Below are 15,024 nucleotides of genomic sequence, written 5' to 3'. Positions count from 1 at the left end.
CAAAAAGAAGAGATACCTCATTACTCAACATCAAAATATGCCACACCACTTAGATAACCCAAACAGCATAATACTGGCACAAAAACAGACACAAAGAACAATGTAACAGGATAGAGAATGCAAAAATAAATCCTAAACAGACAACCAGCTAATTTTTGACAAAGGACACAAAGCAACCCAGTAGGGGAAAGGAAGTCTCTTCAGCAAATGTGGCTGGGAGAACTGGATATCGACCACAGAAAAATGAAACTGGACCTCTCTCACCAGTAACAAAAATAAACATAAAATGGATCAAAGATATAAACATAAAGCCTCAAACTATTAATATAAAGCTACTTTTGGAAAACACAAGGGAAGCATTTGAAGACATTGGAGTGGGCAAAGATTTCTCAAAGAAGACTCTAAAGGGCAGGCAACAATCCTAAAAATAGAAAAGTGGGATTACATCAAGCTCAAAAGTTTCTGCACAGCAAAGGCAATGACATTAGGTCACCAGAAAAGTCATGATGCATTTTTGCATAGAAGCAAATACACCATGACTTTTTCAATGACCAAATAATTAAAGTGAAGAGATGACTCTCAAATTGGGAGAAAATATATACACTTCACGCTTCAGATAAGAGATTGATAACAAGAATAGACAGTGGACTCAAGCAGTTCACCCACAAAAAGCAAATAATCTAATTTAAAAATAGACTAATGAGGAACCAGTAGATGGTGTAATGGCTACATCGCCAGACTCCCACATAGTCAACCACAGTTTGAGTCCTGGACCTGGTACTTAAAACTCACACCAGGCACATGTGCATGCCTCAAATCCCAAGAAGATATTGGAGTAGAAGGAATTGCTGTGTGGCCATCCCCTCCGGGGGAGAGTGATTTCTTGCTTTCTGTCGCTCTGTCTCTCTGCCAAGCACATGCACCATATAGTAAAAATCTCTCTCAAAAAAAATAAAATAAAATAAAATAAAGGCAAACAAACAAACAAAACCGATGAGTTGAGCAGATAATTATCTAAGGAAGACATACAAATGGTCAAAATGCATATGAAAAAATGTTCACATTTCTCTTTTTCTCTTCATAATGACAAGCAAATCAAACTCACAATGAGATACTACATAATCCCAGAAAGAATGACTTTGATCAAGAAAATAAAGAATGAAAACACTGGTGAGGCTGTGCTGAAAGGAAACTAAGCCTTCCTACATTGCTGGTGGGAATGTACATTGGTACAACCACTGTAGAAAGCACTATAGAGTCTCCTCAAAAAAATCTATGAATGGAAGTGCCATATGACCCAGTAATCTCACTCTTTGATATTTACCCTGAAGTTAGGAAAATATTCAGTTAGAAAGACACTTGCACATCCATGTTTATTGCAGTACTATTCACAATTGCTAAGACATAGAAATATCCTAAGTGCCCAAGAACTGATGACTAGATTGAACAAATATGGCACATGTACACTACGGAATATTACTTAGCCCTAAGGAACAATGAGATCCTATCATTTGATACAAATGGATGAATATAGAAGATTTAATACCAGGCAAAGTAAGACAGATTATGAAAGATACATACTGTATATCTCTGCTCAATAAATACTAAATGTCTGCACTCTATGGCAGAAATTTTAAGATACAAAGATATAATAGTAGAGAGGACAAGTGTAAATACCAGAGACTGTGTGGAAGGGGGGTGGATTGTAAATGGTGAGTGGGAAGGGCTCAGGAAAAACAACACTTAAGAGGTATAGGGATATAAAGTTCTCCATTGAAAATGAGGTATATGGTAATATTCTTGATTTGACTGCCATGTACTACATGCAAACTATGAAAAACCATATTGTGGGCTATAGAGTTGTGCAATTAAATGTGAATAAGAACTCAGAAAATTTAAAAAATGTAAATGATTCATGAAAAATTAGCAGGAAAATTTGGGATCAATAGAATGATGTTTCTTATGATCACTGCATCCATGGTTTTGCTTTTGATCTCAATGAGTATGCAGTGTTCTTCAATAAAAATCTCTCAAATGACTCAATTGTATTTAAACTTTCACTCTGTTTCTGAAATTAAGGTTCCAGAGATTTTCTTCTGTCTTTTTCAAAGCAAACCCTATTATTTGATTTATTATAGCAATTATTGTTTAAATTAATTCCTAAAAATACCAAAATGATGTCCTGAGTATTATTTCTAGAGTTATTATTTATACTGATGTTTTTAATGTTGTCTTTGTTTTGTATTTTGTCATGTGAGATAGGTTCAATCTGTTTTATCTTTTGTCGTATTTTGGAAAATAACTTTATGCCTCTCTAGCCGTCTACAATAGAAAAGAAAGAATTAATACTCCTTACTCTCCCTGAATTCTCAGGCTTTCTTAATGTGCTCTGGGAAAATAAATCTAAATTATGATGATGATTATATTAATTATATTAGTATAATCTAAGAGATATAACTGTATTTAAATACTTACTCTGGGCTTTTGCATTAATTTTATAACCAGAGGTACAGCAGTTATTTGGATTTATATCTAAGTGGCTAACCAGTAACAGCACTCACCAACAATTCTTCTTCTACAGAGTTCCTGGTCTCTTGTGTCCTTAGTTTTTACTGATCACCTGTAGGCTAGGATACATCTTCTAGTATTTTATTGAGAAAAAAAAAATGCAAGGACTATGTATTCTGTGCTTTATGATATTTGAAAACATTTTTATGCAAACTTTGTATAGTTATTAACAGCAATCTGGCTGGGTACAGAATTTTATGTTCAGCCCTTCCCTGAGCCTCTCTAAAAATGATTTTATATGTCATTCATTTTTATATGTGACTTCTAAGAGGAGACTTTATTTTTACATAGCTTTGTAAGTAACTTGTTTTCTCAACTTAGATACTTGGATGTTTATCTTGCTTTATGCACTAAATTAAATAAATTACAGTCTATGTATAGTTTTTATCTTTTCTTTTTATATATATATCCCCTCCCCCGAGGATCTCCTTATCTCCTTAGTAACAGTAACTTCTCTTGGTTTATATTTTGGTTTTTACGTGGTGAGCATGTGTGTGTGTGTGGGGGGGGTTTCTGATTACTTATACTGAGAGATGAAATTAGGCTAAGATCTGATTGATTGGGTATTAAAAATACCATTAGTGAACAGAAAGAAAGAAATGTCCTTACGACAAGGAAGAAAGGAAGGAAAGAAGAGAGACAGGAAGAAAAGAAAGAGAGAAGGGGAGGAAAAAGAAAAACGACGGCAAAGAACAGGGACGGAGGGGGAGGAAGGAACAGAGGGAGATAGGAAGTGAAGAGGGAATGAAAGAAGAACACAGAGCATTAAGGAAGGGGAGCAAAAAGGAGGAAGGAAAGAAGATAGGAAGAGGAAAAAGGAGGGAGTGAGAGATATTTCTTCATCTGAAAAATGAAGATTCAAAAGTTTAAGACAGCAACTTTCCAAAAGCTGATCCAAAGACTCCTGGGTTTCTTTCTCCCTTTTTTTAAAAAAAATTTTATTCATTATTATTATTATTTAAAATTTTCTATACATCATGTGCACCCACCATGAGAAAGAAGCAAAGTCAAGCTGACAAGTCCAGTACTCGAACCACAGTTGACCATGTGGGAGTCTAACACCCCAACCACCATGCTACCTGCTGGCCTCAAATCATGGAGATGCTGACCATCTCAGTGGATTCACAAAATCATAACTATTTTCCTAGAAATATTAAGACATTATTTGCAACTTATTCTCATTATCTAACAAACATAGAATGGACATTTCCAGAGACTATCTGACTTGAAATTATAAGAAAAATGGAATGTAAGAGGGGGGTATGAATATCTAGCTCTCTTACATAAGACAAACATTAAAATAATTTGCAAAATATATATAAATGAATGTCAGTCTTTACTATTCTTTTTTTTTTGAAAATATAATTTTTTTACAAAGGTTTCATTTTTTATTTTTTACACCCTCACCAATACTTGTTATCTTTTGCCCTCTTGATTAATAGTCAGGGTCCTAATAAGGACAATAGTGCCAGAATTCTCATGATCAAATCACCCCCCCCCAAAAGGCACAGCCTCATTTTTTTTTTTAATAATGTGATTGAATGTATGGAAGAAAATGACATAAAAAAGACTATTTTAAATGGAAAATATAATTATTTTTCATAAAATTTTTCAGGTTTCTTATATAATACAATGAGTTTTTCCTATTGTATATAAAGAAACTAATTTCATTTAAATATCTAAATGGAAATGTTTAAATATAATCCCCATAAATAAAATCTTTTTGGTATATGCAATGGATTTTGAAATATCTTTTTTTATTTTGAAATAATTTTGACTTACAAAAATATTATAAAGATAGTCAAGTCCCATATATTTCTTGCTCAATTTTCTCTATTGGTAATATATTACATTGGCATATAACACTGGACAAAAAGAAACCAACATTGAACCATTACTATTAACTAAACTGCAGACTTCATTTGGTTTCACCAGCTTTCCCATTAACGTTCTTTCTGTTCCATGATCCACTCCAGGGTACAACACTGAACTAACAATTGGCATGTCTCCCCAGTGCCATCTGTTCTGTAATAGTTTCTCAGTCATTCTTCGTCTATCAAGACATTGGTAGTATGAGAAGAATTGGTCAGTTATTTTAAAAAATATTTCTTAATTGGGGTTTGCCTGATGTCTTTTTTATTTTTTAAAAATTTATTACTTTTAAAATTTCCTTTAGGAGTGACACAGATAGGATGATCCACAGAGAAATATACCTTGGTAGAGCCTTGCCACACCATGATTCTCCTCTCAGCTAGCCAGGATCACAGGCAAGCACAGTTGAACTAATATGTTCAGGTAATCTGGGATCCAAACTCTGGCCTCCCTTGTGACTTCAGCATTGCACAACAGCACCCTACTGCTTGCACTTCCATGGTTGGGCTTGATATCTTCCTTATGATTAGGTTGGGCTATAGATTTGGGGAAGGAAGACTACAGAGGTAATATGCCATTCTCAACACACTATATCAAAAATGCATATTACCAACATGGCTTATCACCATTGTGGTCAAGGTAGCATTTGTCAGGATCATGTACTATAACTTTGCTTTCCCCTCTTTCTATATTTTATTTTTTAAGGCAATTCAGTAAGACCAGCACATACCAAAGGGGTAGGGGAAAGAACTATTAAGCTCTACTTCTTAGAACAGGGCTAATATACACAAGTTAATCAGAATTCTTTTGTAAGAAAATGTGTTTCTTCTCCCTTATTTATATATTTAATAATATGTTTTATTAATATGAAGCCATGCATATTTGTTATATACTTTGGCTGATACTTTGGCTGATAATATAGTACTTTTTAATCTATTTTTCACTCAGTTTTTCCCAATTCTGTCATTCGAGAGTCCTTGCCAAGACAGCTCCTGTGTCCTCCTGACTGAACCTGCCCTATTCCTTTTTTTTTTTTCATTTATTTTCTTTCAACTTCAGGCTCATCTTGTATATCTTCTGCCCAGGTCCTAGGATCTGCCATTTCTCTGAGAAGTCCTTTGTCCTTTAATTGGAAAATGGTATTTAGAAATCAAGATCTGCGGCCTGTGGTGCTAGTTACTATAGGACTGCCATTGTTTTAGGTCCTCTCAGAACACAGATCTAGGTAATACATGTAATGTATACTAGCCAGTTTGTATATCTCTAATTGTGTAATATCTTTCCATCTATATCTATACTAAGCTAAACATGAGTTTATATTGATATTCTTGACAATAATATACGATCATATGGGCTTTTCTAGTTTGTCCCACTCACTTATCTATATACTCAATGAGTTTTTAAGAATATACAGGAATCCTGACTTCAAAATTTTGAGAAGCACTGAGATAAAATATGCACCATGCTTAAAACCATGCTTGGTACATAGTGAGAGCTCAATAAATGCCAGCTTTGAAGAAGGCTGGACAAGTCATTGCTGGGTCCCGTCATCATCCGGCCTGACTTTCTCATCTTTATTATAGCTATTTGAACCCTATTCAGTTTTGGAGGCTCTACCAGTGATTACTAAATAACACAATGCAAGTACAAGAAAGGCCACCTCAACAGTTTACACTCAATAATGTCCTCTTTGATATAGACCACACACCTAAACTAGGAAAAGCAACAATAATTTTTATTTCTATTTATCTCCTTTTGCAGCAACTTTATAGAAAATGCTCATCACCCCCCCCCTTAATAATTATTATCCCTCCCAAATAATTGTCATACGGGCTCCGATTACTCATCATTACCTCTGGTATTTTGAAGTTTCATTTCTGTGTGTGTTCATAACTATTTTAATGAGAAGTTGCAAAACAGTCCTAGTAGCAATATAAGCCATCTGCCATTTCTGCTTTCCCTATAATCTTTTTCAAATTTTACAAAAACATCATGATGCATGCCAAATCAACTTCATGAGCGTACAGCCTGCGCTGGCACGCAAGGCCCCACTCTCGGAGGGTCCCATGCTTGGTTTAACATTCTGCTGTCACTTGAAAACATTGATTTTTATCTTTCAACTTGTTTTGCAAGTGAAATCCAGTAGGTTACTGGCCTTGCACCTGAGCAGTGAAGTCCTAAGGTGGCAGGGCAAGTCCTCAATAATTCGCGGAGTCGTCCATCATGGAAATGTCAACTTAGTGTAGTCTGGGGAGTTATGAGGTCCTGAACACCCAGACCAGGACCTGGGCCCAGACTGGAGGTATCAGTGATGGTGGGAAGCAGCAGCCATAGCCACCATGAAAGACAAGAAGGGACTGCCTGGCATGGTTCTGGAATCCCAATGCTAATTCGTACAGCCGTCCCCGAAGCCTACCCTGCAGCTTCTGCACAAATAGTAACTCTGGTCTGAGCACAGAGACAGAAACAGCCAGTGTTTAAGCAGTAAATTATTATAAAATTAAAAGCTTACATACAGATATTGCAATAAAATATATTAAAGAGTTAGAACACACCAAAGCATTCAGAATCTCTAGTTTGGAAAACTGTGCAGCATTGCAAAGCAATATCTAAAGGCTTAGAAATAGAAATTAATTTTGAAGATTACTATATAAGATGAAAAAGAGTACTATCTTCACATGATACTTCAGATGAACTAATTATTAATGAGAAAAATAATTTCAAAATGATTTTTCTTCAAAATTAAAATTACAGCTATAGAATAAAAAAAGCATTTTAAGTAATACATAAATTATGAAACTACTTTGAATTTCCTATACAGCCTCTAAAAGTTTTAAGAAATGTCAGGAGAAACATTAAAATGCCATTATATAAATTTACACATAAAATTAAATCTAGAATTATAAGAAACTAATTCATAGGAAGACTTATATCTTCTTAAGAAAAATTATTCCGTGAGAATCAACTCTAAATGTATTACAATTTATATTTTAAAATAATACTACCAGAAATTATCCCATTATTTTAATGAACAATGAAAAAAACCACTCTATGCAGTTTTAGTAATAGTAGCAACACTAGAAAGTTCTTTTTCAAAGTTAAAAATTATCAAAAAGTATTTGTTATCCAGCATTTACCAAAAGTATATTATATTATGTTCAATTACATGAATTGAAAACGAATTTGTTCAGTCTAAATTTTCATGCCACTGTAAATGCATTTTCAGAAATGCAAACTGGAAAAATCTTATGATTAATTGAGTTATCATATTAATAAAGTATTATATTACATGAAAGTATGACATGAAAATATTATTTTTACAATATGTATTTTTGTCATTACTTATGTGTGGTTATGCTCCAATTACATTTATAGGTAACAAAATCTCTCTAAGGGAAAAAGCGTGTATTAGCATTTTGTTGACAGCACTTTTGTTTCCCTGATTTTGAACTGAGCTATTATATTATGTAGCCACCCTGGAAACACTAGTGTTATCAGGTAGGTATATATATTGCTACAACACTCCATAACAATTACAAATATCTTTTCTCCTAACTGAAGTGATTCCATGTCCGGCTATAACATCTATACACAACCATTTTTCTAGACTTGGGAAAATCTGAGTTTTCAGTCTCAGCAATATGTGGGTTAATTTTTCTTACATCAGTTACTGACTTCACCCAACTTTGGAAGGGGCATTAGGAATCGGGACCATGGACAGAGATTTGGTTTCTTTTTCTTTGTTTCCTTCTTTGTTTTCTTATTATTCTTTGACTGAATACTATCTTTCTTTACTTTGGTTTTTATTAACAGTTTTTCAAAGTGATCGAATGGGGATATTAGCTATCCTCTGGGTAGTATTTAATTCAAAGCCTCACTGAATTCTGAGTTTCTTAGTATCAAAGTTCAATTATTATTACATTTTTGTGGTTAAAGGGGAATGTTATTATAAACAAGAACGTCCATGGATCTCCCTGCTGGCCTGGACTGCCAGGTACCATGCTGGGTGCTGTTACGTGATCTTCCTTACACAGCTCCCCCAATATCTCCACAAAGTAGGCAGTGTCCCATTTCTACAGTGGAAGAAACGGATCCTCAGGCCAGCATTGTTGTGAAGTGTCCAGAATCAGATTTGTGATGAAGCTGGTGATCTGAATTGATTCTGAATTGAATTAATATTTTCATGTCATACTTTCATGTAATATAATACTTTAATTAATATGATAACGCGATTAATCACGGATTTCTACGCCATGTGATTCTCACTATACCACATCATTCTTACAATTCTTGTCTTTAAGACTTAAACATAAACTGCTTTTACTCTGGAAGGAATTTCCGATTTGACAATAATGTAGGCTCAGTATGAACACGTTCACAATAGAGACTCCTGCACCTTTCCTTATCACGAGTCTCATTCATGTCTTTTAAATTAAAATCAGAGAAAAGGAAACTTGGAATGAGGTGGTGTTACTTTCCCCCTCATCTTACTACCCATCGCTCTGAAAACAGATACTGGGAGAAGCTGTATGAACTGCCTCTTGCTCTCTCTACTGCCTGCAGCTTGACATTTCAAAGCGACGGCTATTCCCAGGATGCCACACTAACCCTTTATCTGCCTCACTTGGGTTGAGTGATTACGGCGGGCCAGCAGCGAAGAAATACATGGTTTATCCATCGCTCTCTAAGTCAGCATCTTCAAGGCCAAGTGAGACTACTCTTTCATGCAGAGGGAGCAGGACTTAAGAAAAAAAAAAATCTTCAAACAGAAGATGGAGTCATAAAGGAAAATCTGTCATACTAGGAATGTAGGGGAGAGGTGACAGGGAATCCTCTGAACAAAGTAATCAACAAAGACATTGATTTTAATCAATAAGTATAGAAGTCTAAAATCTCAGGTGTTTTTAAATATCCAAACTCTTTTCTAATAACATTCCAAAGGTAAGAAGATGGCTCTGCATGAAAAACTGGTATGTTTTCAGGAAACTCTCAGAATCTAAATTTGGATAATTAAAATGAAAATATATGAAGACTATTTGAGCAGGAAAGCAATTTTTCTTAACTGCATGCCTTTTTCCTTTAGGAAGGATTTTCTTTAGCATTGGAGGAGACGTATTCTGATTTAAAAATGCTGAACCTACAGGACATTATATTAAGTGATCTAAGCCAGACACAGAAAGATAAAGAGGGCATGCTCTCACTTCCATGAGGAGTCCAGAGACAGAGAGAGGTTGCCAAGGGGTCAGGGAGGGGGAGTGAGGGATTTGGGTGAAAGGGTACAAACTTTCAGTTACAAGATGAGTAAGTTCTGGAGATCTAACCTACCACATTAATAACAATGGATTGTATACCTGAAATTTGCTAAGAGATGAGATTTTCTTTTTAAATTTACTGACTTGTTCCGAGAGAGAGCAACTCAACAGGTCTTCAGTCTGAAGCCAGCCAGGACAACCAGTGCACCCGGCATGTGGAAGAAGTCCCAGGATATGAACCTTGAACCTCGCCACAGGGTGTCCAGAATCACACAACAGTACCTCTGCTTTCTGTGCCCCAAGGCTGGGCCTCAGAGTGGACCTTAAGTGCTCTCAGCACAGAGAAAAGTGGTAACCACGTCAGGGAAAGGACGTGTTAACTAATTTGATCGCAGTAGTCATTTCACAAGGTTTTCCAAAACATCACATTACACATCTTCAGTATATGTAATTATTGTCAGTTTTACTTCAGTAAACTTGAGGGGGAAACATATGGTTAAAATGTAATAATTATATATCATATGTTTTTCATTTCTGGAAGTTTCTTTCTTTCTTTTTTTTTTTTTTTGAGAGGTTTTTGCTATAGGGCATGTGTGCTCACCAGAAAGACAGAGAGACACAGAGACACAGAAAGTGAGAAATCCCCCCCCCCAGGGGGGGATGGCCACGCTGCAATCCCTTCTCCTCCATTCTCCTCTCAGGATCTTGGGCATGCACATACACGTACCCGGCGTGAGTTTAAGCCACCGGGTCCAGGACTCGAACTATAGTCGACTACATGGAAGTCCAGCAGCATAGCCATTACACCAACTGCGATCCCTCTGGAAGTTTCTTTAAAATATGCCTATTTTTAAAATATTCCCATGTTTAAATTTATGTATGAATCTTGTTTCTTTAAAATGTTGCTTCCAAAGTTATTGGATAGTTCTCCACATTCTTTTTGTTTGTTTACTTTTCTTTATTCTTCCATAAGGGAGAAAGGGAGAGACAGAGAGAGAGAGAAAGGGAAAAGGAGAAAGCACCTTCCACGGGGCATGATCTGGTCACAATCCCTTCTCTATTTCTCCATCTGTTGGGGTTTGGAGCATGCGCACAAGCACACTTGGCTTTTTTTTTTTTTTCAAGTTTCCAGGGCCAGGATTTGAATTGCAGTTAAACACATGAGATCTAACTCCCTTAATATCTAGGTTACAGGTCATCCCTTGCTCCTAGTTCTTCACATTCTATGACAAGTGATTCAATAAAGTGGAGCCCTTCTGTCTTTGAACCACTTTTTGCTAAAAAAAAAAAAAAAAAAAACAGCAAATTTTAAAAAGAAACTCAAGATATATTGCATAGTTTTACTCACAAGAAGTGTGGAGCTGAAACTATTGAGCAGCAAAGGAAAAGTTGAACAGTCCCTTCTTCCACTGAATGTTGGATTTCTGCCTTACTGGCAACAAACTGCCCTGAAAAAGAAAGGAAATTACTTTATTAAATACTACCTGAATGCCAGGTGCTTTAGTAGAAAATGTGTGTATGTGTGTAAAACCAAAATGACTTCATGAAATTGGCAATATTATTATTTTCTTCTTATAAATACAGAAACAAATGAAGCCAATAATGTTAAGAGACTAAATAACTGAAGCTCACTTTGAAAGTTACAGAACTAAAAACAGACTCAGGGCCTCCATATCAAATATCTAAATTTTAAAAAATGAAAGAAAATAATAACTAATTAAGATACAAAGAAACACTTCAGTATTTTTTGCAAGTTTCTTTCCTAAGCATTTGTGGGTTTTTTGTTTGTTGGCTTGGTTTTTTATTTTTTTATTTTTTTTGGAGAGGTTTTTGCTATAGGGCGCGTGTGCTCGCCAGAGAGACAGAAAGCGAGAAATCATCCCCCAGTGGGGATGGCCATGCCGCAATCCCTTCTCCTCCATTCTCCTCTTGGGATCTTGGGCACACACGCACATGCGCCCGGCGTGAGTTTAAGCCACTGGGTCCGGGACTCGAACCACAGTCGACTACATGGGAGTCCAGTGACATAGCCATTATGTTAACTGCTGGTCTCCCTTCCCAAGCATTTGTAAGCCTTAAAAGAATTTTTATGTCCTGTATTACATATATAAAAATTAGCTCTATCTCATTTTTCCCAGTAATCACAACAAAATGAAAATAAAATAATAAAAAAAGTAAAAATGGAAAAAAAAACCACGTACAAAGATCTTCCCAGAGAATTATTTCAACCATGGACATATGATAACATATGAGAAGAAAACAAACAACAACAACAACAAATCAAGTGTTGTTTAATATAAGCGCTCTCCTGTAGAGACTGTCTTTAAGAGGCCAGCAGGTAGTGTGGTGGCTAAGGGGCTGGGCTTCTATATGGCTGACCTAGTTTGAGTTCTGAGTTCTGGACCTGGCATCTTGCTTTCTCACTTTCCTCTCTCTCTCTCTCTCTCTGGTGAACACACGTGCCCTATAGCAAATTTTTAAAAATAATAACAATAAATTAATTAAATTAACAATTATGTAAAAAGATACTTTCTTTCCCATAAGGTAGAAGGTAAATTGAGTTAATCAGGCATACAGGAATTAAACCAATCATCAATGCAGCTGTTAAATAAGGATGTGTAAATTGAGCACTGCACATCTACTATGGAAAAGGCCAAACTAATTTTAGATTTCTTCATGATTTTATTATAATTCTGTTAACTCCAAAGATCAATGGTTTATAGATTTACTAGGACAAATTTCCCAAGGATGATAAAATTTGTCTTATTTTAAAATGGAATAGATGTATATCTCACTGCTATAACTAAAGATTGAGAAAATAATTTGAGAATTTAAAAAATTGATAGTTGAGGAACCAGTAGATGGCGTAATGGCTACATCACTGGACTCCCATGTAGTCAACCATGGTTCGAGTCCCAGAACCAGGGCTAAAACTCACACCAGGCGTGTGTGCATGCGTGCCCAAGATTCTAGGAGAAGAATGGAAGAGAAGGGATTGCAGCATGGCCATGCCCACCTGGGAGGGGAGGGGTTCTTGCTTTCTGTCTCTCTGCCTCTGTCTTTCTGGTAAGTGCATGCACCCTATAGCAAAAACCTCTCAAAAAAAAAAAAAAAAAAAAGAGAGATAGTTGAACAAGAAATAAAATGACTTATTTTTCTAAATAAACAAAAAAAATTCTTCAGTTGGTCTGTGAGTTTACTGTAAAGCATAAGTAAGTAGTGTAAGTTGAATATAAAGGTGGAACTAATATAAAACAAAACATAACCCTCTGTAGCATTAAAGCAATCGTTAAAGTTCTTCGTTTTGCTGGAATGGTCGTATATGTTCATTCGTCATGACACAAACTACCATGACCACTGACAGTCACCACCGATAATTACACTTCTATCTATGTCAATATTACACGGAATAATCTAATTTTACTGTGTAACAAACCACTAATAATATGATAACAATTGTGACTGCTTTTAATGAAATTTTGTTAGGTTAAAAAATGAAATCTGGTTAAAATTTAGTGGCATCACTACTTGCTGTTTATTTTACAGACAGTAAATAGCTGCTTTGATACCATTTGTCTTCTATGTCATCAAGAGCTAAATGACTACTATCTGTCTTTAAGTCAATGGAGAAATCAACTAGCTCACGTCATTACTAAAACTCAACTAAAGATAGTAGGCAATGTTACTTTAGAAACTACTGGTAATATTAACTCATTCTTATTGTACAACAAAATCATTTTATTTTACAGTGCAAAACAACAATATATCCTAGAAAAATATGCATCCAAATTTATTCATTTAGTACTAATTCTTGTAATAGTTAAGAAAAATAGTGATTTGTAAAATAATTTAAAAATTGAAATTCAAGGTTATTAAACTTTTGAAGGAATTGAAAATTTCTTTATGGGACACCAAAATGAATGATTATCTGTTGATGATAACGAGTACAGTATATTCAACAGGACTGGTGTGAAGTGTATTCATGTTCGGTAAATTCGCTTTACAAGTTGTAGTGATGTATACTGAATGAATGTATAAAATAAATTTAAAAAGAATAGCACTGGAAAAAAGTAAAAAAAAAAATTCTTTGAAAGAAACAAAGACATACTTGTTAGGAAAAATACATTATTCTTACCAAAGATAATATAAAAATGGCAAGTGATCCTTCAGCAATAAAGAATCTTTTATGAATTCTCTTCATTCAGTTAAATCTTATTTAACTTCCCAAGTAATATTTTATAGTTGGCAAAGGTCAGGTTTTGTATTATCTTGTTAGATTTATTCCTAAGTTTTATTTTGAATATACCTTTGCTAATTTTCTATCAGTTGAGAGTAGGGTATTAAAATCTTCAAATATAATTATTTAATTATTTATTTATCCCTTCAATTTTTTTCTGTTGTTTCATTGATATTTTTACTCAGTTATTAAATATGTATACATTTATAATTATTACACCTTTCTAGTGTATTGTCTGTTCTACTGTTACATTATATCCCTCTGTACTGGTAAAATTTGTTATAATATCCATTTTATTTGATATTATTATAATCAGTTTTATTATGATTTTTGTCTTAGAAAATTTACAATTTTGCTTTTGCTTTTGTATATAGTCCACAATCTCTATTTTATGTTTAAGATGTGTAGACTATTTTATTTATTTGTGTATTTATTATTATAATAGCCAAAGGTTGATGTGCTCATCAGAAAAAGAGAGAGAAGAGGGTGAAAGTACTTCCCCACAAAAGGGACACGGTCATGCCAATATCTTTTCTCCACTATTTCCCCACCCTGTCAGGATCTGGGGCATGTATGCACAATATGCACATGAACCTAGTGTGTTTTCTTTTTTTTTTTTTTTTTAACACTTTTTAAAGAATTATTTTATTTAACTTTATTTGTTTATTTATTTATTTATTTCAATTTGACCAAAGAGGGACAGAGTGAGAGAGAAAGAAGGTGATAAAACAAGCCATCAGGTCTGAGACCCGAACACAGTCAGCCACGCGGGAGTCTAGCACTTCTAGCCACCACGCCACCGGCCAGTCCTGAACCTAACAAGCCACCAGGTCTGGGATTCACAATGAGGTAGGCCATGTGGGAGCCGGCTCTCTTAATCACTAGGTTATGGTGCTGGCCCCAGGCTATGTTGGCTATGTTGACTGTAATTTTTGTACCCTTTATTTTCCTTTATTTTATTTTTTAATTTCTATATACTTCCTGTCTTTTCTTGTTCCTCTTTTTGTTCTCAGCTGTTTTCTGTAGTGCTAAATAAATATCTTGTGTGTCACTTGTTTTCTTCCTGTGGTTGTTTTCCTATATTTTTTTAATGGT

At 34.9% G+C, this 15,024-nt stretch overlaps 1 long non-coding RNA gene across 1 annotated transcript in view; it reads right to left on the bottom strand.

Annotated features, from left to right (window-relative positions):
- Nucleotides 1-15,024, bottom strand: part of LOC102473407 (uncharacterized) — a 119,561-nt gene that overhangs the window by 82,320 nt on the left and 22,217 nt on the right. The window contains exon 2 of the long non-coding RNA XR_003549801.1: nucleotides 11,041-11,140. This is a non-coding gene — a long non-coding RNA (uncharacterized LOC102473407). The remainder of the gene's footprint in view (nucleotides 1-11,040; nucleotides 11,141-15,024) is intronic.

This window comes from Tupaia chinensis, unplaced genomic scaffold, assembly GCF_000334495.1.
Source record: "Tupaia chinensis unplaced genomic scaffold, TupChi_1.0 Scaffold000315_1, whole genome shotgun sequence".
Classification (NCBI taxonomy): Eukaryota; Metazoa; Chordata; class Mammalia; order Scandentia; family Tupaiidae; genus Tupaia; species Tupaia belangeri.
This window is presented reverse-complemented; position numbering and strand designations above follow the sequence as displayed.